This window comes from Ambystoma mexicanum, chromosome 3p, assembly GCF_040938575.1.
Source record: "Ambystoma mexicanum isolate Mex_15411 chromosome 3p, UKY_AmexF1_1, whole genome shotgun sequence".
Taxonomy (NCBI): Eukaryota; Metazoa; Chordata; class Amphibia; order Caudata; family Ambystomatidae; genus Ambystoma; species Ambystoma mexicanum.
The window spans coordinates 1,050,328,139-1,050,354,546 of record NC_090925.1 but is presented as its reverse complement, the minus strand read 5'-3'; the positions used below and the strand labels follow the sequence as shown (position 1 = coordinate 1,050,354,546).

The following is a 26,408-nucleotide window of genomic DNA, read 5'->3' as shown; positions in this document are numbered from 1 at the left end:
GAGTGGAGACCCATTACAGACCTTCAGCTAGGTGAGAACGACAGCAGTTTGACATTTGGAAAACTTTAAAAACATTGAGTGACAAAAGCACTTTCTCACGCGACTGTAGAAAAAGCGAAAAGGCGCCTGCACCCAATACCAAATATGGAGAGGACATCCCTTCTACCGAAAGACGGCATAAAGTGGCAGTGATGTCACCGACCTTAGAGATTGGACCTCACCTGGTGGTTGAAAAATAATTCTGAACAGACTGCGTCTGAAGTGTATTTCACGGTATCCAGTGATTTTTACCGAAAAAATACAGAATTTTTTTTTGTATATTTATGGGACGTGGGAGGGGGGACAACATGGGTTTTTGAGGGTGACTCCACCAATAAATAAAAAAAGTAAGGTTTTTTTTGGTAAAAATGTTCTGGTAAAAAAATACCGCTAATAAAAAAATCTTCGGTAAAAATCACGTAGAAGCGTATTTCACAAGATGATCTGCAGGAGCAATGTATCCATTCGAAAGTGGTCTCATCTTGCCCTTAGGGCCTGTGCACATCGCAAAAGGACGCAGAGGGGTAGGATCCTCTGCGCCCCCATGATATCCATATCAGCGAGAAAACAATGCATTTCCCACTACCTTCTGAGCCCAACAAGGATGAGAAAAGGGAGAGGGGGTGGGGTGAAGTGTGTTGTGCACAGCACCCAAATAGATCATGAGGGGGGGTTCTGGTTTTCAAGACCTAGGGTTTACTGTAGTTACTTACACACACACAAACATTTATTTATTTATTTATTTATTCAAATTTGTTGAGCGCACATCAGCCCAGAGGCATCGTGGCGCTTGTTACAGACATCTTAGTTGCAGAGGAAACCGTAGTTACAAGCAGTACATAAATTACAGGGGAAATATATACAATAGCAAGGCAGTATAATTACATGGCTTCCTGAGAGTTTGCTAGTTATTTAGCAGGAACGAGGTTTTCAGTTTCCTGCGAAAGATGGGAAGTGAGTTTTCCGTTCGGATGTCTGAGGGGAGAGCGTTCCATGTCTGTGCTGCAATGTAGGGAAAACCTAGACCTCCAGCTTTGGCTTTTTTGATGCGTGGGGTGCAGAGTAGGTTAGCGTATTGCGTCCTAGTGGGACGTGTGGAGGAAGGTTTGAGGATGGCATCTGAAAGATAGGGCGGGGCGGAGAAGGAGAGGCATTTGTGAGTGAGGGTGAGGATTTTGAGGGTGATCCGTTCTTTGACTGGGAGCCATTGGGCTGAGAGCCTGGCCTGGGTGATATGCTCTCTTCTTGGGATACTGAGAGCGGCCCGGAGAGCGTTGTTCTGTGTGATTTGTAGTCTATTTATGTTTTTGGCTGATGTGCCTGCTAGGAGAGCATTGCAGTAGTCCAATTTGGCTCCAATGGTTGCCCTTGCTATGGAGAGGCAGTTAGGTTTAGAGAGGTAGGGCTTGATGGCGTTTATAAGTTTGGTGGTGTGTGCGGATGCGGAAGTGATAGCGCTGACTTGTCTAGTCATAGATAGCGAAGAGTCAAGGTATACTCCAAGTGTCTTGACGGCTGTGGACACGGGGATGATGGAGTTGTCAATTGAGAAGTTGGTGTACAGTTTGTCCAGTTTGTCTAAGGTGTTCTGTTGACCTAGTATCAGGATTTCGGTCTTGTCACCATTAAGGCAGAGGCCATTAATTGCCATCCATGCCTTGATGATGGAGTAGATAGTGTGGAGTGCCTTTGCGTCTTCGTTGTATGAGCCTGAGAGGGGTAGAAGTACTTGTGTGTCGTCCGCGTAGTTCGTGTAGGTGATGCCGTATGAGTCAAGTTTGTCAAAGAGGGGCTTGGTGAACAAGTTATAGAGTGTGGGTGCAGTGCAGGAACCTTGAGGGACCCCGCAGTGGATTGTCGTCGGTGTGGCGTTAGCGATGTCCGAGAAGACTTTCATGGCCCTACCTTCGAGGAAGGAGGTGATCCAGGCGGCTGCTTCTTTGGAGAAGTTGGCTGAGTGCGTGAGGTGGGAGGTGAGAGTCTTGTGATCGACTAGATCAAACACGGCTGAGAGATCTAGAAGAAGCAGAAGAGCCGGTTTGCCTTTGTCCATGATTTGGGTGATCTGGCTCTTCAGATCTACCAGGGCTGTTTCTGTGCCATGTCCTTTCCGGAAGCCCGATTGCCTCGTCCCGAGGATGGAGTGGGTTTCCAGAAAGTGTTGGATTTGGCAGTGTGCGGCTTTGTCCAGTAATTTCAGCAAGAATGGCACAGTGGTTATTGGTCTATAGTTGTTGGGTTGTGAGGGGTCAAGAGTTGGTTTTTTTAGGAGAGGCCGGACCCAAGCCTCTTTGAGGTTGGCTGGGATGATGCCTGTTTTAAAGGACGCATTGATAAATGCCGTGAGGAGCGGCGCAAGGCAGTCTGCGCAGTCTTTGACTAGTTTAGGTGGGCAAATGTCGCCTTTGCATGGGGAGGGTTTGAGGTTTGTTAGAAGGTTAATAACTTCTGTTTCAGTGACATCTCTGAAGGAGAAGTCAGGTATGGTGGGCTTGGAGGAAGGGGGTGGGGTGTTAGTCGGTTTGGTTCCTGTCTGGTGAGGAAGTGCTTTGCAGTGGTCTTTGATTTTCTTTTGGAGAAGGTCAATTTTGTGAAGCATGGCCGCTTGAATGCTGGGGTCCTTTAGTCAGCAGTCTCCCAAATCAATACTAAACCACAAGCACTTTTTCAATTCATGGAAAAAAGTTTCAAGAATATATAGTGACCACTTGCTGATCATATCCTCTTTCACTCACTAACAATGCACATTAACAAGTGCATTTGTGCAAACTCGCACATAAAATTACATATGAAAATGTGTATATGCGGGGGTTCTTGTGAGCCCATGCGAAGATGGCCGCATAAGAATGAGCTCTGATCAACACAGATACATTTTCTGATACCCTGCCGTTTCAAGAATTGACAGTCCTGAGACCCCGGGATTGGATGGGGGTGGGGGGACGGGGGGAGCGGAGGGATTTGTAATCGGGAGGGGCCTTTCTGGAGTGGCTAGAGCAGGGAGTCAGTGGTTGGTGGAAAAGACCCACAACCGAGGCAATGGGTGAGGCCTAGCACCGCAGATACCCAAGCACGAGATGCAGAAGAGTGGAGACGCATGCGGTACAGGAAGGTGTTCATCCCCCTCCAGAAACACTAAACCGCAGGGTAGAGAGCCCATGCTGGTTCAGAGTCAAGCGAGGAAGAACACGCTGGAAAGATAGTAGCTGCCTTCCGCAGAAGCCTGTTGACAATAGGTCTAAAAGAGATTGCAGTGGAGTGGGCTTGAACTGTGGTAAAATGGCAGCTTAAGAGAGCACCGGCCAACATTGATAAGCCTGCTTACGCCCAGCAATTTCAGGAACAGATGCAGCGGCTCTGGTACCCTCGGGAGGCTCTCGGAACAGACTGAGCAAGCATGAGCAGTTAGTCGATGAAAAAGATTGGTAACAGAGGAGAGAGGCGGGGTTCAGCACCGAGAATACCCAGATGAGACCATGCAATCAACGCGCGATCCGCGTATGAATATAGCCACCCAAAATGAAGAAATCTGACTAACAGCCATAAAATTACGTGAACATGGCCCCTCAATCAGAAGAGATGTCACCCCGAGGCCCCTCAATATCAGAAAACTCAAAGACAAACAAATGTTTGCAGAATTGAAGACGAGTTTAGACTGACAAGGAAATAAAATAAGACTCGCTGACTAGTGAAATTGACACTATTCAAGGAAAGTTATCAACATGGCAAATGTGTGAATGAAGTGGAAGAGCCGATATCAACAATAGGAGACGCAAGTGCAACAGCGTGTAAATACCTATTCAAAGTGAAATCTTTACTTAAGGTAGCATCAGCTAAGACAGAACAGATGTAAGGCCGCTCCAGATGCAACAATGCTAGAATCCTGGCGCTAACTAAATCAACTGCAATGCAAAACATAGAAACTTTTGTAGAGACAATGCTGCCGTAAATCCTAAGAAATCCGAGTAGAATCTCCCCGGATAAAGGAAGAGGGTCCAATTCTGAGCATAGGGACATGGAAGAAGGTGATTAACAGCATTGTTCGTTCTTCAACAGCAAATATCAATCTTTGGTGATCGGAGGAAACCTCCCCTGTCAAAGTTATCATACTTCTCCTGAACAGAGGAATTCAACCATGCCCCCTGTGGCATAGTATCCAGCACTAGCCTGGTTGGGAGGTTAGTGTGGGACAGGGAAGTAAATTGGTTGGTAAAATCACACGCTTGCAATGTGCAGAAGTGGATAGTGTGGTATGGAAGAACTAGGAGTCTAACCACATGACATAATTCGAACAAAAGATTTGTATTAGCTTTAATGAGAACATGCCTAAATTGCATTTACTGCTATCATGGGGCTCCCTAGCTACAACTGAAAAAAAACTTCAGTGCTCATCAGGATCTTAAGTCAACATAAAAAGTCTGCCCTCAGTCCAAAATCTGATCTAACTGGCCCTACCACTATATTTAAATGATAAGAACTAAAGTAAATGCCTTACAGGCTTAGGATCTTGCAGTTGACCACCTCCTCGCTCAACAGTTCTTGAAAAGAAATGTTAATCAGTTGTCTGTATTTGGCCTTTGCCAACAGTTTTTTGAACAAAAGACTCAGTTTAAGGGCAGTTCATGAAAACAATTCACTTCACAAGTCTTTTCAAATGAACTGGTTTTCCTTTCAGTCCTCCACAAACTGAAGTAGAAAAAAAGTTCTTCTCTTCCCTTCCAAATACATGGGATATATATCTTGACAGCCCGCCTGCAGGGCAACTATGCCCCTTCTCAGGGTTGTAGTCAATATTTGTGCTATATTCACCTTTCTCTCTTGGACCTCCTGGCCAACATAGTTCACAATGTGTTGGTTTGGTAGCTTAAGACCTTAACTGAGCCCACTAGCCCCTCCGTTTAATCTCTGCTCGGGTATTTCCTCTGGTTTACTCTCCATCTCGTCTAAATGTTTGCCTTGGTTTATATGAGGTCAGCAACTCGCATTCTTATAAAACGTCACCTCCCTTACGTATCACTATGTCTTTTATTTCCCTGTGTTAATTGCAGAGCTGTTCCTCCCACATCCCTTTCTCATGTCCAAAAGTTATACCTGGTGCTCTGCAGTACTGTTCAGGGAGGGTCAGTGGCGGCGGACCGCTTTCTGGAATTCTCCGGCACAGTCCTCATTGGTGGCTTGTCAATATCCAATTCCTTGGCTTTCTCAAGCAGCAACATTCTCAGTGACTCGCTGGTATCTCTTTCTCCGGCGGCAGCCTTCTTGTGGGCTCACTGGACTCTCTGACTCTGACCTTCTAGAATATTCATTTGCGGTCCATCATGCGGTAGAGCGTTTTACGGACACATTTAAAATGAACTTGATGAGGATTAATGTCCATTAATACGACCATTGACTGGCCATGTTTCTACAGCATAGACCTGGTACTCAATCCTAATACATTCGACATGTCTGTGACGACAATAGAAGTCGACTCATTATCAATACGAAAAACAAACCCTGTAGCCTGAGCTGGTGTGTGAACTTTAACGTAAATTTGGGACACTATCCATTGACAAGGAACACATCGAAGATTCTAATTAAGAATATCCCAGCGCCTGTACTATGTTGCTCCATGTTGTCTTTTATAATTGAGCTAACACGTCTCCAATTCTGGAGTATTTTTAGTGTTCAGCACCATTACCACAATTTAGACTAATTACGTCATCGTTTTTTTTACCCCTGAAGAAGTTCCCTGAACAGTCTTGATAAAAGAGTATAGGAACAAAACATCTTGGGTCATCTAGAATAATACCAAGTAGTGGTGTTATAATATCAATATTGAGTAAACATACTTCTAGGCTGATGCATTTCACGCATGTACATGCATCATTGAGTAGGTTTTGAATGCGTGTTATGAGCCTCAACACAAACTGTGATCACAACATTGTTCAAATGTGATATTACTGAAGTTGTTTTATCCCATATATTTGTATCTTTGTGATGAATTGTATTTACACTTCAAGTCATGCATGAGGTGGTTTGCACTGATCCCTTTATTTAGTTACTTTACTTACCACAAGTCACTTTAAGATGTTTTTATCTGAATATGTATTTTTTCTTTTTTCAAACTTTATTTTTGCATTTTGGTAAAACATGCATAGAAACAAGCCCAAACAGTGGGCTACAAACTTGCTGCCATTGCCCCGCGCCCGTTGGGTGAGGCCAATGCCTGTTCGACCTGTACGTGTGGTCTTACAAACTGGGGCTCATACCAGTGAGGAAGGAACTGGGCTTGGGCTGCCCAGTAGTACCGTTCCAAATCGGGTAGTGCTAGGCTGCCCTTGGTGACAGGGAGAACGAGGGACGTGTATGCCACCCTTGCAGGTTTGCCCGCCCAAATGAGGTCTAGAACTAGACTTCTCAGATTTCCCAGGAAGCGCCGTGCCAACAAGATAAGGATGGAACAAGTTACTTACCTGTAACTGTTGTTCTCCAGCATGGGTCTGGCATGGATTCACATGCTCACGAATATTCCCCGTCAGGCCGGGAATCCTCGGTATAGAAAAAATCAGTATCATTTTCGTTTCTGATCTGTCTTTCTTTGTAGTAACCAATCACTGGTCTCTGGGTCATACTGCCCCCAGCCAATGACTGCCCTCTCCCTAAGCCCCGCCTCTGGCAGCCCATCCTCAGATTTGGTAGCACGTAAAGTGGCAGTATGACCAAGTGAAGAGCCGCAGAGGGGTAGGCGGGAGGGTTCACATGTGAATCCATGCCAGACCCATGCTGGAGAACAATAGTTACAGGTAAGTAACTTGTTCCTTCTCCAGCATGGGGTCTGGCATGGATTCACATGCTCATGAATATAAGAATACATAGCAGTATACACATGCACAACCACAGGAGATGGCAACAGGCTCAACATTAAGCAATACAACAACTCAACATTAAGCATCTCTTACCTCCTCACCAGGCTCACCTTAAGCGAACAGGTTGCGCAGCACTGCTTGGCCGACCCTTGACTCCTCCCTGGAGTCCCGATCGACGCAGTAGAATCTCGTGAAGGTGTGCGTCGACCTCCACGTAGCAGCCCTGCAGATGTCGAGCAGGGGCACACCAGACAGGAACGCCGTGGTAGCAGCGATCGCTCTGGTCGAATGGGCTCTCGGACAGCCGGGCAGCAGTCGGTTTGCCAACCGGTGACAGTGCATGATGCAGCCGGAGAGCCATCTGGAAATGGAAGCCTTCGAGAGAGCCTTCCCTTGATTCACAGGTCCAAAGTTTACAAACGGCTGTGATGTCTTCCGAAAACTCTTCGTGCGGTCCACGTAGAACTCCAGCGCTCTAGCTACGTCCAGCGAGTGCAAAGTCCTCTCAGCCGGCGGCAAAGGCGACGAGAAGAAAACTGGCAACACCAAGGGTTCGTTGAGGTGGAAGGAGGGGTGCGTCCTCAACACCACTCTCGTGTCGTGAAAAGTCAAGTAGGGTGGTTTGCAAGATAGGGCCTGGATCTCTCCCACGCATCAAGCGGAGGTGATGGCCACGAGAAATGCTGTCTTCCACGACAGAAACTTCAATGGCGCCGAATGCATAGGCTCAAATGGGGCCCCCCCCCATGAGCCTGGTCAGCACCACGTTGAGCTCCGACGGGGCAGGGGCCTTCACCGGCGAGAACGATCGGAACAATCCTTTCATAAATTCCTTCACCAGCCGATGAGACCACAAGGACGCCCGTCCTGTAGTTCTGGTGTATCGTGAGATGGCGGCCAGATGTATCTTGATGGAAGCATGAGCTAGTCCAGCCTTGGCCAATGACAGTAGGTACGGCAATACTTGAGGGGCCATAAACCGCAGAGGGTTAATCTTCTGTGCACGGCACCAGACAGAGAACCTCTTCCATTTATGTCCGTAGCACTTGAGAGTTGAGGATGCCCTGGCCTTTGCAAGAACCTCTCTGCAGTCGGCGGGTATGTCGTACCCTCCAAACTCTAGTGCTGCAGGAGCCAGGCCTGCAAGTTCAGTGACTCTGGGTTGTGATGAAGAATGGCACTTCCTTCTCTGCATAGAAGATCCGCGTCCGTCGACAGCTTGACTGGTGTGGACGCTGATAAGTCCAGAAGGTCCGGGAACCAGATCTGTCTCGGCCACACCGGTGCAACAAGGATCATCCTGCACCGGGACCTCTTGAGTTGGTTGATGAGCTGGAGCAGCAACGGCAACGGAGTGAACGCATAAAGAAATAGGCCGTCCCAGGGGAACGAGATCGCCCATGGTCCTCGGCTGGGGGAACGTGCTGGCGAACCTCCGGCACTTGGAGTTAGTCGCCGTCGCGAAGAGATCGATCTGGGGTTCGCCCCATCGTCGGAAGAGTCGATCCACTTGATCCTGGCGTAGTTCCCACTCGTGGCACGAGCGCAGCTCTCTGCTGAGTGAGTCGGCAATGGTGTTTTTTACTCCTGCCAGATGAAAATGCACCAGAAACATCACTTGGGCGACGGCCCAATGCCATAGATCCTGGGCTTCCTTGGATAGGGCAGGGGATCTGGTTCCACCCTGCTTCCGGATGTAGAACATCGTGGTGGTGTTGTCGGTGAAGATCCTCACCACCTTGCCCTTGAGGGACGGAAGAAAAGACCTCAGGGCCCAGAACAGTGCGCGGAGCTCCAAGATGTTGATGTGGAGTGGCTTCTCCTCCGTGAGCCAAAGGCCTCTCGCGTGAAGATCTCCGGAGTGCGCTCCCCAACCCTCCTGGGAGGCATCCGTCGTCACAGTCACCTGGTGAGCTGGGGTCTGAAAGTCTGTGCCCACCGACAGATGAGAGCGGGTACCCCACCACCGGATCGCCTGACGGAACGTCTCGTTGAGTGGGATCCTATCCTCGAAGTTGCCCGTCGACTGGATCAAGCGGGCGTCGAGGAACTCTTGTAAGGGGCGCATCCGAAGTCTGCAAAGGCGCACCAGATAAATGCAGGAGGACATTATCCCGAGGAGGGACCTGATAGATCTTACCCTGGCCAAGTCGTGGCCAGTAGATGCTGCACGTTGCCCAGGATGGTCCTGGTCCTTTCCTCTGACGGTGAGGCCAGCCGCGCCACTGTGTCGAGCTTGGCTCCCAGAAACAGGGCGACTTGCGACGGGACCAGGTGGGATTTTGGAAAGTTGATGGAGAACCACAGGTCCGTGAGCAGCTGGACAGTCTTCGCAGTGTGCTCCACAGCGAGCTCCCTTGTCCTTGCTCGGATGAGCCAGTCGTCCAGGTAGGGGTAGACGTGGATCCCCTGCAGGCGCAGCCGCGCCGCCACCGGTGCGAGGCACTTGGTGAACACCCTGGGTGCCGACTTCAATCCGAACGGGAGAGCCTTGAACTGGTAGTGCCGCCCTTGGACCACGAACCTGAGGAACTTTCGGTGTCGTTTTAGAACGGGGATGTGGAAGTACGCATCCTCCAAGTCCAACGACGACAGGAAGTCGCCCTCCTCCAGCTGTCCCAGCACGTGCTGGAGGGTGACCAGCCGGAACTTCTGTGCCTTGATGTACTTGTTCAGTCGTCGCAGGTCCAGGATGGGACGCCATCCTCCTGCCTTCTTCTTTACGAGGAAGTCCCTTGAGTAAACTCCGGAGCCCCGAAGCCTCTTTGGGACGAGCTCCATGGCACCTTTCTTGAGCATCGCCCTTACTTCCAACAGTAGTTGACGGACGTGATTTTCCTTCCTGGCCACGGGTGGAACGCGAGGGCATTTCTTCTGGAACTTGAGGGCGTGCCCTTGGGCCAGGGCGTCCAGCACCCAACGGTCGGTGGAGATGGACTCCCACACGCTGACGAACCTCGTCAGTCGGCCTCCCACCGGGGTGCTTCGGCGGGGGCCCGACCCTACAGTCGGTTCAATCTTGTTTGGAGGCCACCTTGCCTCCTTGACCTCCCTGTCGACGACGACGGGCACCACCTGACTTGCCGCGTCCCCTTTAGGCCTCCTGAGACAAAGATCTTGCCGCTTGGCGGTACGTCGAGGAGCCACTGCCGGATCCCTTGGAGGCACCTTGTCTGCCTCCGCAGCTCCGAAAGGACGGGCGTCGTCGTTGGAGCACTCCTAGTGCCCGGGCAGTCTCCATGTCCGTCTTGATAGCCTGAAGGGAATCATCAACCACCTTCCCAAACAGGTTGTTCCCGTCGAAGGGCATGTCCAAAACTTTGGTTTGTACGTCCTGGCGGAAATGCGTCGCCTTGAGCCATCCTCGTAGTCTCAGGCAAATGCCGTTGCCCAACTGACGTAAACCGGTGTCGGCGATGTCCATGGCCACCGTGATGGCGTGGTCCGAAGCAATCTCACCTTCTTGTAAAATTTCAAGGGCCTCAGCCCTTTTGGTGTCCGGAAGGAAGTCCAATAGAGGGGCGATTTTGAAACAACTCCCTGTCGTAGCCAGGGCGTTGGCCGCCTTGATAGTTGTTGCTGCGGATGAGATGACCCGTCCCATCGCGTCCAGCTTCTGCCCTCGCCGACCGGCGGGGAAGTTGATGTCGAAGCCGATGCCCCCTCAGCTTTCTTCTTTGCCGCCACCGAGATGACCGAATCCGGGGTAGGTTGCGCCTGAAGGCACAAGGGGGCAGCGTCGGGGACCCGGTACTTCTTCTCGTACCGGTCCCTCTTTGCAGGCACCGTGGCAGGGTTCTTGAGGTGAGAGAGGCCCTCATCCCAGATGTCATCAAGAAGTGGTACGGCGAGGACCGTCTTCCTTTTAGCCTCACGCCGTTGGTAAAGGAACACTTCCTTCTTCTCTTCGGGGCAGAGCTGGAAGAGCTTGGATGCCCTGGAAATCATGGCATGGAAGGATCCAATCTCGTCGGGCGGGGATGCCCGAGCAGGGGGCGACGGGGGACATGTCCCGTCGTCGCCTCCGTCGTCATCTGTACCTGTCGTAGCCGTGTCCGTGCCCGTATCATCCCCGTGGGTAGTTGACCGGGGGGGAAGGCAGAGCAGGCCGCAGAGGTGGAAGAGGTGGCAGAGGATGCGTCCTCTTCTTATGCGGTGGACTTACCGAAGGTCCCGGCTCAGATTCCCCCGTCGGGTCTGGCTCAGGTACCTCCGTCGGGGGCGAGGGGCAACCTTGTCCTCATCTCCTAGCATAAGGACTGAATTGCTGACAAAATGGCCGCCAAAGTGTCCTGCGGCACCGGAAACGACGGGCGCGAGGGCTCTTCAGGAACCTCGTTGGCGCCACCGTCGCTCTCGTCGTCGCCCTCGTCGGGATCCCTCCCGATGGGCTGGGCTTCCTCCACGACTTCGATGAGCTCTTCTTCAGAGGTTGCGTCTGTATCCACAATGGCCACCTGCCCCTCCCCCTCTTTTTCCAACGGGGACTTCGTGGGGGTCTTCTCGATGGCAAAACAAAAGAGTTGATGGCTGGAAGGTTTAGAATAAATCTTGACCTCTGGCATTGCTCTGGGCAACCCTCCAGACCATCGTTCTTCGCCTGCCAAGCCATTACAAAAGGGGAAAAACCATATGCAAATCAGGCTTGGTCCCACCCCCAAAGGGGTAGTCCAGCCCGAACTGCTAGGTCACATCCCTTTTGCACGAGACCACAAGCATCCCCAGACATGTTTCAGCCTTGTTGGGCGTCATCAGTGAGGAGTAGCTTGGGTCTCTAGGCCCAGCAGGCAAGGGACCCACGTCTGGGCATACCCTTCCCACTCGGGGTGACAATAGCAAAACAAAAGAGTTGATGGCTGGAAGGTTTAGAATAAATCTTGACCTCTGGCATTGCTCTGGGCAACCCTCCAGACCATCGTTCTTCGCCTGCCAAGCCATTACAAAAGGGGAAAAACCATATGCAAATCAGGCTTGGTCCCACCCCCAAAGGGGTAGTCCAGCCCGAACTGCTAGGTCACATCCCTTTTGCACGAGACCACAAGCATCCCCAGACATGTTTCAGCCTTGTTGGGCGTCATCAGTGAGGAGTAGCTTGGGTCTCTAGGCCCAGCAGGCAAGGGACCCACGTCTGGGCATACCCTTCCCACTCGGGGTGACAATAGCAAAACAAAAGAGTTGATGGCTGGAAGGTTTAGAATAAATCTTGACCTCTGGCATTGCTCTGGGCAACCCTCCAGACCATCGTTCTTCGCCTGCCAAGCCATTACAAAAGGGGAAAAACCATATGCAAATCAGGCTTGGTCCCACCCCCAAAGGGGTAGTCCAGCCCGAACTGCTAGGTCACATCCCTTTTGCACGAGACCACAAGCATCCCCAGACATGTTTCAGCCTTGTAGGGCGTCATCAGTGAGGAGTAGCTTGGGTCTCTAGGCCCAGCAGGCAAGGGACCCACGTCTGGGCATACCCTTCCCACTCGGGGTGACAATAGCAAAACAAAAGAGTTGATGGCTGGAAGGTTTAGAATAAATCTTGACCTCTGGCATTGCTCTGGGCAACCCTCCAGACCATCGTTCTTCGCCTGCCAAGCCATTACAAAAGGGGAAAAACCATATGCAAATCAGGCTTGGTCCCACCCCCAAAGGGGTAGTCCAGCCCGAACTGCTAGGTCACATCCCTTTTGCACGAGACCACAAGCATCCCCAGACATGTTTCAGCCTTGTCTTCTCGATGGGCCTGAAAGATGACTCCTTCCGCGGTGGTAGGGAGACTCTGGATCCTGAGGTCGCCTCCACTGGCGTAGACTCCACAGGCTGAGCCAGGGCCGCTGCAACATCCTCAATCGAGGTCTTAGCAGGGTGAATTAAGGCCGTCGTCACCTTCTGCACGCCAGGGCCTTCACCTTGGGGGGAGGGTCCGAGCCTCGCTCCCCCTCTACCGGAGTCTTCGAGATCGACCGGGGCCTATCCAGAAGCTTCGCCGGGTTCTCGGACTTCCTCTTACCCGAGCCAGAGCGTTAGCTCGTGGTTGATGGTGCCGGGGAGGATGCGCCCTGCCTGGCAGCCAAGGAACCCGACCGTTCGGCGCTCCTGGTGCCTGCGGACTCGCGGTGCTTGGCCTTTTGTTGGGCCCCCGTCGCCGGGGCGCCCTCACAGGACTTAGAAGACCGCTCTGACTTTTCCTTCTTCTTGCCTGACAGGCTCTTCCCTTCCAGCCAGTTGGCGAGACGGAGGTGGTGTTCATTCATGGTCCGCTCCGACATGTTCCCACAAAACGCATAGTCCTTCTCCACGTGCGTCTTGTCCTCATAGAGACAGTAGAGGCATAACGAATGTTCGTCCTCAAACACATTCTGAAGCTGGCATCCAGGGCAGGTCCTGAACAGCTTCCTGGGCGTCAAGCTTCCTTTCTCCTGGGCCATGTCCGGGGTAGGCCTCGGAACTTCTGGAATCCTCCAAAAGCGTAACTCGACAAAATCTTCACCCTTGAGGGGCGTAGAAACTCTGAAATGGGTCCCTGTTGATCGGATGTAGAAACAGTGGAGCTTGGGGCTCTATTTAACCAAAAAATTAGAAAAATCTCCTGAAAAAAAGCGCGAAAACGCAGCAAAAGCTCGAGAGCTACAGCACAAGAACTACCAACACTTGAACGTGCGGTAAAAAATCTGAGGATGGCTGCCAGAGGCGGGGCTTAGGGAGAGGGCAGTCATTGGCTGGGGGCACTATGACCCAGAGACCAATGATTGGTTACTAAGAAAGACAGATCAGAAACAAAACTGATACTGATACTGATTTTTTCTATACCGAGGATTCCCAGCCTGACGACGGGGAATATTCATAAGCATGTGAATCCATGCCACACCCCATGCTGGAGAAGTTGGAAAATAGATACAGGAGTTTGGGGAGAATTACCATTTTTACCAATGAGGCTCTTCTCCAGAGAGAGAGCGGAAGAGTCTGCCACCTGTTCACCTTTTCCCTTAGTGATCTCAGTGTGCTTTCGTAGTTGTCCTTGAATATGTCTTGATGGTTCAAGGACATCAGGATTCCTAGGTATCGGACGTGAGCTTTTACCCAATTAAAGTTGAAATCATCTTTAAATGTTCTGGTCTTGGAATTTAAGGGAAATACGATTGATTTAGATTGATTAATTTTCAACCCTGATACCAACCCAAACTTTATTATTTCACGCATGATCGGGTTGAGGTTTTCGCTGGGGTTTTGCATGTATAGGAGTATGTTGTCGGCATAGAGGGATATCATCAAATGGTGAGGTCCTATTTTGAGCCCTCTCTGAATTTGGCGTTCTCTGAGGCCCGCCGCTAGGGGCTCCATCACGAGGGCGAATATCATGGCGGATAATGGGCATTCCCTGCCTGGTGCCGCGCTGGAGGTTTATATATGCTGAGCAAGACGACCCGAGGGTGATTGCTGATTGGAGCTGATTATAGAGAAGCGAGACTAGCTTAATATACTGTTTCCCAAGTCCGAGCTGCTGCAGCACAGCAAACGAGAAGGGCCACTCGACAGAATCGATCGCTTTTTCGGCATCCAGCAGCACCGCCACTGCCTGCTGATCGGGGTCGAGTGCTGCCAGAACCCCGAACATTCTACGTATCCCAAATGCTGTGTTTCGGCCAGGCACGAATCCCGCCTGATCTGCAAGTACCAAGGCAGGCATTGGCGTGAGTAGTCTGTTTGCGAGAATCTTTGCCAGGATTTTATTATCAAGATGGATTGGCGATATTGGGTGATAGGATTTACATTCTTCGGGCAGTTTGTCTTTTTTGTGTAGGAGAATTACATTGGCTTCCCTTGGTGTTTGTGGGAGAATGCCGGATTCAATCGCTTCTTCGAAGACATTTAGGGGGGCTATGAGTGGGGCGAAGTATTTATAGAACTCGCCAGTTAACCCATCGGGTCCTGGGGCTTTGGATGGCGGTAGACTTTTTATTGATTCTTGGATCTCATCTAGTGTAATGGGTTCGTTCAGTGGCTCGCGGAGTTCCCTCTCCACCCAATACAGTTCTATGTTGTTGAGAGTTCCGAATCGCCTCGATGTCTGTTGGGTGCCTGGCACTGTATAGTTCTTGGTAGAATGCTCTGAACACTTCGACTATGTCTTCTTCTTTGTGCAGCATATTTCCCTGCGGTGATCGGATACTATCCATCCTTGATGGTCTCCAATCTGCAGCTATGGGACGTGCCAACAGGGCTCTAGGCTTCTGGCCTTTGCCATATTGCCTAATTCTGTGATTGTGGCCCAGAAATTTTAACTCGCGTTCCGCAAGGTTTCTGAAGTTGAGAAGTTCTTCTTTCAGCATTGCCTGGATGTGGTCTGAGTTATTAATGGCTTGCTGCTTTTCCAGGTCTTTCAGGAGAATTTCACTGGTGCCTAGAACTCGTCTGATAAGTTTCAGAATTCCGTTTTCTTTAGCCAGACAGATGCCCCTTACATAGCATTTAAGTGATTCCCACAGCACCCCAGCAAAGTTGACAGTGCCCTGGTTAGTTTCAAGAAAGGTGCCGATTTCCTCACGTAGTTATGTGGCAAATAGTTGATCCACAAGAGATCTGGGTTTAAAGCACCACTGAGGGGGCCGTGGTCTGGTAGCCGGTAAGCAGCAATCGAGTATTACCGTGGCGTGATCTGAGAATGTTTTGGGGAGTTTTTGGCAGCTGCCCCATTGCCAGTTGCTGTGTGCGGAGACTAGCAAATAATCGATGCGAGAGTTTGTATTATGGACGCTTGAGTGATGTGTAGTCTCTGAATTCCCAGTTCTGGTTCCTCCATATGTCAGATAGGTTGAATGCTTTGCAGATCTCCTGCACTTGTAGGCTGGCCTTGGATGGGTTCGCTGTTGTTGGCTGTGACTTGTCTTTCTGTGGGTCGAGATGTGTATTCAGGTCGCCTCCCCAGATTATGGTTGCGTTGCGCACTTGCGCCAGGCGGGACAGCACCCAGTCCAAGTTGTTTGCGCCGTCTTTGTTAGGGGAGTAGGAGTTGACGAAAACCACCTCCTCTCCCTCCACAATCCCTCGAACCAGGAGTGCTCTTCCTTCCCTTTCCGTTTTGATCAAACCAAAACCTAGCGAAGAGTGAATGAGGATTGCGACTCCCCTGGCGTAGGATGAGTAAGAAGAGAAGTAGCGGTGGCATCCCCAATTTCCATTTTGAGGTAAAAGGTGGGTCTCTTGAATCATTGCCACCTCTATCTTGTGCCGTCTGAGCAACTGCAGGATCTTGCGTGTCTTGGCTGGAATATTGCCCCCTCTAATGATCCAGGTTGCTACTTTGAATTGGCACAATGTTGTTTTATATGGAATCCGTTTGAGGGAGTAGCGGTAGACTTCTCCTCAGTGATTTCCCAGCACTTCGGCCGACTGTGTCGCACGGGAACTACATCAGATGGGAGGGTGCGTGAAGGGCGGCCGCGGGGCCCGGGGCGAGGTGTGTGGCTGGGCGGTGGAGCATGGCGCGCACTTCGAACAACATTAGAACAACTTTCCTTACAGGGACAACCCCCAACTTGTCCGTTTGGAATCCCCCCCAACTAGAACACAAAACGTGCTGTGCACCGGGCGCAGGTGGCCTTCCAAGACTTAGTCCCCAACCTCCCGATTGCGAAGATTGACCTGATGGCTTGTTTACTTCTTGCTTTGGATCAGTGGCGTGGGTGTTCATCAATGCGGGATTCTCCCTGCCCTTTCTCTGCTTGCGGATCCGCCCTTTTGGTTTGCGGATTTACATCCCTGCCTGTCGACGAACAGCATGGCTTCCTCGGGGAGTTGAAGTGGGTATTTCCCTCAAGTTGAATGCGCAGTCTCGCAGGGAAGAGCATCGAATACATGATTTGGTTGTCGCACAGCCTGTGTTTAACATGGGTGAACGACCTCCTTTGGGCTTGGACTGTCGAAGAGAAGTCCGGATAAAACTGAATATCGTCCCCATCGAAGTGGAGTTTGCCCTTTTCTCTTGCCATTCTTAAAATCGCGTCCCTGTCCTTATAGCTCAAGAGCTTGGTGATGATCGGGTGGGGGACGTCCCCGGGATGGGTTTTGTTGCAGAGATCCTGTGGGCTTTTTCCACCACGAATAATTGCGACAGAACAGCGGGGCCAAATAGCTCAGTGCATAGTTTCTCGATGTGCTCCTCCATTTTGTTTGGTAGTTGTTGCTCCCTGACTCCGACTATCCTTATATTATTTCGTCTGGAGCGACATTTTAAGTCCTCATTTTTAGCCAGTACCTTTTTCATTTGGCCCTCAAGTGTGGAGACTGTGCTGATGCGCCGACGTCTAGATCCGATACCCTTTGTTCGACGGAGTCTAACCTGTCGCTGTATTTATTGAGGCAGTGTTGCAGCAGGTCCACCTTAGACGCGAGCGAGTCTATCTTGCAGTCCAAGCCGCCTATCCCTGCTTTTAGTTCCATTAAGATTTCCCTAATGTATGGTTGTTGCAGGTGTTCTTCCTCCGATGGATTAGTTGGGGATTCTGGGCGGTTGTTCGGTCTGGGCGTTTTGGGTGCTGGGCCCGCGTCAAAGTTCAGTTTTCTCTGGGACTTGTCTGACTTCCCCATCTTGGCCTTTGAGGATATGTGGGTGCCGTTCGGCTGTTTGTCCTGTGCTGACTGCGGCAAGGTCGGGGCGCCCAGGTTTCGCGTTTTATGCCTTGTACGAGAGGAGGGACAGATTAGCTGTGTCCGGCTGCTGCGTGGGCCCTGTGGGGCGCTGGTAAAGCGTGCACGGGTGATGGGTCGCCGTGCAGTCGTGCCGGGACAATCTCACATGGAGGGCCGATCCGATCTTCGGATCAATTTCTCCCTCCCACCCCCCCAAGTTCTTTTCCCTTAAGGGGTGTCGCTGGTTTCTGGTGTTAAACAAGCAGCCCTGCTTAGCGTTGTTGGCTTATTGTCCTGTTTTGCATGTCTGTGTGCTTTCGCGTGCCTCCCGCCTCTCACCGCTCCGACACCGTCTTTCTGCTGAGTGTGGGCCTTGAAGCTGCTCCGCAGGGTCAGGGAAGCGCCACCACCGTCCTGGGCGTCTCCTCCACGCGTTCGGGAGGGCGGGCTGGGTGCGGCTTGACTTGGGCGGTGACCCGGGAACTGCTCGGTGCACGCAGCGGGCCAACTCCCGTAGTGCTGCCCACCGGTGCCACCTCCCTGCTGCTGTTGGACCCGGCAGGTCTCACGAGTGATTCCACGGCTCCTCCTACTAGCCCTCTGAGGTTTGATGCCAAGCGGCCTGGTGTTCCAGGAGCACACGCAGTTCGGGATTGTGCGGCCTGTACCACGCTGCAGATATCTCGCGGAAGGCGAGGTCGATTTGCTCCGGATTTTCGGCAGGGATGAAGTGCAACGCTGGACTAGTGTAATTCTTGCGTATTTAGTGATTTCGCCTCAGGATTGCAGCGATTAAACAGGATTCATGTGGGAGGTAGCCGAGAGCTTACAAGGGAGCAGCCATCATGGTTGGCCCTCTAGCGCCCTCTCTATCTGAATATGCGTTTTAAAACTTATACGAAATTAAACAAGAATTTATTTCTATATAGCCTTGATGGTTAATCTTGTTAATCCGGTTGAATACCTTGATGACAATGACAACTTAAACATACAGGGCGACATACAGACCATACACAAATCTTTAACCCCTAGATGTTTATACCATAGACTTAAGCGATTGGGAGGTTTTGACAGTGTTCATGTTTTCTTTAAATCCAAGTTTGCTCCTCTCTCTTCAAATCAGCAACCTTCTCGTGGGCCCGTCAATCTACCTTTCTCTGGAGCCAGCCTTCTGGTGGGCTTGCCAGTGCCACTTTCTCAGATTTTTACTAGTGGCAGTGTTCTGGTGGTCTTGCACACATCTTGTTCTCAGGTTTCCTCTGGTGGCAGCCATCTAGTGAGCTTGCCGGTGTCTCTTACTCTAGCTTCCTCCGGTGGCAACCTTCTCACATGCTAGCCAGGATATCTTTTTCCTCCATCAGCGTCTCTCAGGACGTGAGCAGAGAACCTTGTTTGGTCGGCTCTCCTGGGCTTTGAAGTTTTGCAGATCTATTTGAGATACTAGCAACAAGGCAAGCGGTGGCGACATGAGGAAATTGATGGGGCAATTAATAGCCAGGTCTTAAAGAACAAGGTCATCAGCTAAAAGAACAAACCAAAGTACTAGACGTGTAACAGAAATGCACGTCATTACTTGATACGTGAGGGCACTGAATCATCACATCAAAACATGCAAGGTCCTACTATACCTCAAGTGGCATAAGGTGAATTTGGCTATGCTGCAAGAGACGCACCTGAGGGCAACAGCAAGCCTACAATGGGATCTACGTGGGGCAAGCACTGCTGCTTCTCCTTTTCCTGGCAGGCAAGAGTAGCAATTCTAATCCATAGGTCTTTAAATGTCAGACTAAGTGAGATAAAAAAAATTTGAAAAAAGTATGGCAAGCATCTTATAGTGAATGGTACCATCACAGTTCAGGGAGCCATGTTTTTAAATATGTATGCCCCGAAAATGGGCTCACCCAACTTCACCATAGTTTATTCTCAAAACTGTTGCCCTACCTAGACTCGTTGCTAATGTGGGGGTGGGAGGGTGATGACGGTTACGGATCAAAGGCTGAACTAATCTAGTAATGTACACAGACCTCCATCCAAATCCTCTACGTGATTAGTCAAATAGAAGAGTTGTCCAACCTGAGAGATGCTTGGAGGGCGGAACATCCTGGGGTAAGGGAATTCTCCTTTTACTCTTAAGTGCATAATGTTGCCTCAAGGATCAACATGATATTTGTGTCAAAACGTATGTTGTCTGCGTCGATGCCACTAATACTCCCACATACTCTTTTGGGAACTCAATGGTGGCATTTAAGATTCCGGAATATGGAGAGTAAAGGCTGGAGGCTAAAGCCCAAGTCCCTCCTGGGCACAGCATTTAAAGACTTGTTACTTGAACATTGTGCTACAGGGAGTTGCCTTATCAAAGGAATAGAGGCGTACGATGGCTTTCATGGTGGTAGGGATGAGGATGTAAGCTTGTCATTCTTTAACTACAATCTGACCTATTTAGGTTCAAGCTTCTTTTCACATAAGCAAATATGAATGCATGGTTGGATAGGGTAGGTTTAATCTGGCTAGATGCAAACCAACGAGACATGCTAAATGCGCCCATATCCAGAGCAGAAGTACAGAGGGCCACTGCTGAGCTCCCAAATGGGAAACCCCAGGTACAGATAGAATCTCAGCAGAATTTTACATTTTTATGAAATCCTCAGTACAACAGCTTATGGCGGGGAAATACCTGCCAACGCTACAGAAACCTTGATCAGAGTATTGCATAAAAAGGGAAAAGACCAGGAAAGCTGCTCGTTTTACCCACCTAACTCACTGAATGAACGTTGATAAGATTTCAGCCAAAGTTCTCAACAACAGATTAATTCCACTATTTCCCTGGATATCCAGGATGGACTAAGCAGGTTTTACCCCAGGTAGAACGACTTCTTACAAGTGATGGAGAATCTAAGTAGACTCTCAGATGGCCGATGCATCAGCAACCTGCATTAGCGGTTATGCTAGATGGTGAGAAGGCATTTGATTCCTTGGAGTGGCTATTCCAGTTTGCTGTGTTGGATAGACTGGGTCACATGTTTATCTCCTCCTTGATTACATTACTATACTCCTCCCCAACACCTGAAATATGCACAAATGGCAAATGTTTCCCATAGTGCCCCACTGGAAAGAGGAACCAAACAGGGCTGCCTGCTATCGCCGCTCTAATCTGCGGTAGCGATAGAGCCATTGGCGGAATGATTAGGAAACGCATGAGAATGGTGTTGCAGCTTTATGCACACAAGTAGATTATTTTGTTGTATGCAGACAAAATGTTTGTCAAAATTCCTGATTTTTTCTTTAGATCCCCAACATGGATATTCAAGACGGGGAGCATTCAGGACTTAGAATAAGCTGGTCCCAGTCTAGATTGTTTCCATTGACTCCAGAAATCACCCCCTGGCCTAGACTATTCGATTTCAGGTGGAAACCGGCATAAAGGATTTATTTAGAAGTAGTGAGCTCTTGAAAGAAAAACATGTTAATCAAGCTTAATTAAGACCCAGTAATCTTTCTTACAAGTAAGCAAAGCAATAGAAAGTTGAAACGTAGAGTCTCCTTGATTACACAAATTGTTGCATACATTTCTGATTATCTCCATTTCATTGCCAATGCAATTCTTTTGAGAACTGAAGAGCTTATATACACACTTTGTATTTGCCAGTAAGAGTGCATGTCAGAACTATATACATATTATCTAGTGACACAATCGCATTACCTCTACTATGGGTATGCAGTAACCTCACACAGACCACCATGCCAGCCTAGAAAGAGCCATAGCAGCTCTCTACTTAGTAGCCTCAACTATGATCAGGAGTCCTTCGAGAGTGTACAGCAATTTCAGACATCAGGTGAATACCCCACCATGGACAGCTTTATGTACTGGAGACAGACACAGTCAAAGGGTTGTTGCCCTAGTTTGCAAAGGAACTAATTTTCCCCACTACTATACAACATGATCACCCGCCGAGGAGAAAAAGTTGTTTTCAGTAATCTCCATGCAGTTAGAGACAACTGGGAAGAGAAATTAAGAAAGGCCAAAAGAGGTGTGGGAAGAGGAACAGGGAGCAATTATTTCCCAGGAGCAGTATAAATAAATACTAAAGGCAGAAGCCTGTGAAGACATACATGCCAAGAAGTCCAACTTTCAACTCTTCCTTCTCAAAAGAATGCTCCCTTTTCTCACTTTCCCCTAGAAGCTCAATGTTACCAGAGCTCTGGTTCTCTCTAGGCTAGATTACTGCAAAAGCATTCTCTTGAATCTACTTTCTTCCTCCCTACAACCCCTCCAGCTAATCCAGAATGGGGTAGCAAGACTTCTCCTTGGCCTCAAGCCCAGGGACCGCATCTCTCCTGCCCTATATTCTCTCCAATGGCTTCCGGTTACTGCAAGGATCAAGTTCAAATCCCTCTGCATCATCCATAAGGCTGTCTAGGGCCAGCGACCTCCCTATATGCAACTTACTCTTACTAAATACTCTCCCGCTAGACCTCTACGTTCCTCTGATATCAACTCTGAGTTACAAGCGTTTTGCCAAACAGAGGGCCAGAGGCCGATCTCTTCCCGCGGCTGTTTCCCTCTTATGGAACAGCCCCCCCCTCCCTCTTCGTCTTGAGCCAGACCTCAAATTTCAGAACCTCTGTGAGACTTTCCTTTTCACCTCCTCCTTCCCTTCCTCCCTCTTCTGATCTCACAGTTGCTGCGATCGGTGACCAGGGCCCATGTGTCTTCGATGCCCTGGCCTCGCACACCCAATTGCCTTCAGCCCCAGCACACACACAGCACTTGCTGTGACGCTTACTGGCCTTCCCCAATGTAGGCCTGCACTTACCCATTTATTCTTTACAGATGATTGCTCCTTATCACTTCCTACACTGGGCACTTACACCTGCTGCTCACTCACGGGCACTCCAGCACTTACCCCCCCTCCCTCTCTCTCTCCCTCTTCTCCTCTCCTCTCTCTGCACTTGCACACTCTGAATGCTCACAAGGCCTAGTAGGTTTGTCTTTATTTTCCAGCATATTCATTGCTTTCAATCCCATGTTCCCTCTCTGTTGCCCTGTGGGCGCTTTGAAACGCAATTTACTTTTTGTATAAGTGCCTAACAAATGCTCAATAAATAAAGAGGACCCTCACTTGAGGCCATTAAAGGACACAAACATCTCATACACCTGGGCAGCTGAAATATGGCATCAGTAAAGCAATGCTCTCCTGGTTTACAAATAGATATACAAAGGTGCAGTTTTTGATTACTGGAACTGAATTGATAATTCAACAGAGGAACATCACACTTCACAGATACAATCACAGTGCGTCTACTTCAGAAACAGATGCAACATTTGTTATCCAGCAGCACAAGTCCAGAGCTCACCTCCGGAAACTGCTCCAAATTCAAAAATGCTTTCACTTTGCTTAACATCAGTTTACTCCAATGGATACTGAGCACAGGCAACAAGCTGCTAACACACATCCTAAAGTGGCAGCTTACCCACAAAAGGTAAAGTCAAAGATGGTGGTTCAGACTTTTAAAGGACTGGTCTGGCCCCAAAGTTCCAAAGCAAACGCACTCATTCCAATCCACAGTCGTACACCCTCACAGAAAGCCCAACCCCAAGAGAGTAATTATATGGTTATATAGGCTCAGAGTCCCAGTCTGGCAGGCAACGTATTTGCAGTAGGAGCTGTTGGCGGGAGTGGGAGGTTAGGTTGCAACAAGCGATGATTAGCTTTGAGAAATCAATAAGATGAGGTTTGGATGCGACAAGAAAAGGAAAAAATAGTTTGTCTTTGAGACATATGGAGGAGGTGGTTGAGTTGCGAGAAGAGGATGGGTTGAGAGGAGGTTGGGTTGCAAGAAGAGGAGGAGGAGGAGGTTGGGTTGCAAGAAGGAGGAGGAGGTTAGGTTGTGACAAGAGGAGGAGGTTGGGTTGCGACAAGACGAGAAGGAGGTTGGGTTGCGACAAGATCAGGAAGGAATGAGGAAGCACACTGGCCCAAGGCAGGTGATAAGATTGAGGCCACGGTGTGAAAGGGTGAAGCCCATGGTGTGAAGAGGAAAGAATGTTGCAGGACATTGAGGAGTAGAGAGACAGTGAAAAGGGAATGAATCAGGACCTTAAGGACAAAGGTGACGAAAGTCCTCTAAGGGCTTGCATGTGTGGGATAAAAGAGAGGTAAGCCCTGCTGCTTCAATAGCGAAGTTGAAGAACCAATCGGAGTGAGAGAACCCCAGAAAAAGAAGGGTGCAGGAAGATAAACCCAGAACTAGGAAGCAAGAGGAAGAGACTTGAGACGGTCAGAGAATGAGAGTGCATGAAATCCCTTAAGCCCAGCTTGAGACCTCATTGAGAGATCCGGAGAACAAAGGAAATGAATGGCGCGTGAACCCCTTGGCTCCACACTGCAGGTAGACCCAGAGGGATACTAGAGCATCAGAAGACCAATTCAGTTTTCATTGCTGTAGGTTTACATTCTTGGTTTGTCTTTTGTCTCCCTTCCCCATTATTTTCCTGAAATAAAATACATTTTATACTAGGTTTCCGTCTTTGCCTGGTCATTGATACCTGGCACCTACGTGACACCCCCTTCAACCAGAGATGTAAGACCATCCGTTATTAAAGCTATATGAATGCCTTGGAGTTTGAGCATAAGTCTAACAGAGTGTTTAATAGAAAATGTTCCTGGTCCCATATCAAGCATACACAACTAGGAGAGAAAAAGGACAAAATGAGTGCTACTACAAAAAAAATAAAACTTACATTTAAAATCCTGACCTAATTGACCTTTGATAACTTATTCTATGGCTTATATAGGATCAGAGAAGTATGTACCTCCTGAAACAGTTCTGTAAATGTGAGTAGCATAGCAGGCAAAAGACTAAACCCATGAGACACCACCGACAGAGTGCAGGTATTCTCACTGAAGTCTTTCCAGGCCCCTAAATAATGCAATATTTTCCATTCCACAAAATTGACCAGGCCAATTTAGCTTTGCCTGATCCATTATATAGGTTTTCTGTGATGATTGCAGGAACAGTGGAGATTTTTCAGTCATAGCACTAGCTTTGCATTTCGTTAAGTGGACATCTGTAGTGTTGAGTGAGAAAGAACTAGCAAAAAGTAAACCAAAAACCTTATACTGTTCATCCCATTGGCTAAAAAACATGAAAAGAAGAAAGGGAAAGAAAAAAAGTAAACAAGAAACAAAAACGAACAATCATGTCTGTTCAATATCAAACTATTCAAAAAAAAATGTACCACCGAAACTGCAATGGAACTAGGATACCCAGATACACATTTCTTCCAAAACAAACCACAGTCAATACTGGCACTTAAAAAACGTTTTAAAATGTAGAAGTCTTTTCGTTCTAAGTCTAGAACATTGGAGCAAAAGGTGCTTCAGAGTCTCTATAGTGCCAAATTGATTAGGAAATCAACATCCAGCCAGGTCCTCCTTAATGATCTTACTTCCAGGAAGGACTTCTCCTGAGTGATACAAATTCCAACAAAGTGTTCATTTATCCTAGGACAAGGGAACAGTTTCAAATGAGGAGCTAGAGTCCCAAGCTTCTTGTGTTCTCCTTTTAAGTTATCTAAACTGGCATACTGATGCATTAATTGAATAGTATTACACCAATCTTGCTTGTATATAGCTCTTAACACTGGCAGGATTCTTCAACAAATCAGTTTTAGTATGACAATTAGCAGATAAAACCGGAGTACACCTCAACCAATTCCACCACTGTAGCAAAATGTCTGCATTATAACACTTAATACCAGAGACCAGTCTCTCAGCACGGGACCGAGATTTGAACCTGTGTTGCTCTGTGTTGTCTCGCTTCCAAGTCAACTGCAGGTACACTTCTTGTGGATGCTCATTTCCTTTGCTGCTCTCGATTGATGATTCAGTGAAGAGCTTCACATGCAATTCTGTTCATCTTTAGCCATTCAGTAAGTAAATAAATCTTGTTCATCTTCTAGATCTTTAAATGTCTCATATCGCTTTATATGTCCAAATGGGTGCACGTCAGGATATTGTACAAAAAGTAAAGCCGTCCTCTGTCTAGAAACCCATCTAGCCTGATCCTAACCCTACAATACAAAGTAACAAAAATATAAATAAAATGGTTAAAGTCTTCCTGCCCTGTTTGTTGGCTTCTGAGCTGCACTGGATTGTCCCATATTTTTATCAAGTAGAACGGGGGGGGGGGGGCCTGGGAATCACTCTACCAGCACGAACACAGCCCAATGACCTGTTCTTGGGTGAGTATCCCTGGGAGAGACTCTACCAAGTCTTTAGCTCACTGTCCCTTTCACAGAGAATAAATATAAATGTCCCTGCATATCAGTCTTTGTCCTGCCCAGGGGCAGTCCAGCACCGAAATACTAGGCACTTCTCCTCTGAACAAGGGTACCAACAGCAACCCCATACACGTGTTTCAGCCTTGTTGGGCATCATCAGTGAGGTGAAGCTGCGCCTCTCTTAGAACAGTGAGCAAGGGGTCCACGTCTGCATTGCCCTTTTAACTTAGGGTGAGACCCAAAGTTAATTTATGCAAAACAAGGGGGGGGGGGTCTGGGAATCTCTCTACCAGCACAAACACAGCCTAATGACCTCAATTTCGAATCCTGGTGTCCAATCCCAGCGCTGCTCGGTCTTCTGCTTCTGTGGCTCCTCCCAGCAGACTGCTTCTCCTGCTCTGTCGTTGCCGCGCCACCTGGCATAGGTGCTTCCCTTGCTCCTGAGGCTCTCTGGTGAAGGCCAGCCACCAGGTCTCCATAGGTCAAACTTTTCTCTTACACGCTCCCAAATCTCTGTACTTCAGACTACTGGAGGCAAAGACCCTCTCAGGACTGGCTACTGTTTTTTGCCTAACAGTGGTCCCGGCGTTGTCTTCCTCCTCCAGACGCGTCGTCTGC

General features: G+C 49.0%; 1 protein-coding gene across 2 annotated transcripts in view; it reads right to left on the bottom strand.

The window, feature by feature from the left end:
* CREBRF (CREB3 regulatory factor) overlaps window positions 1–26,408 on the bottom strand; it is a 741,844-nt gene that overhangs the window by 332,317 nt on the left and 383,119 nt on the right. The gene's annotated exons all lie outside the window — the stretch shown is intronic.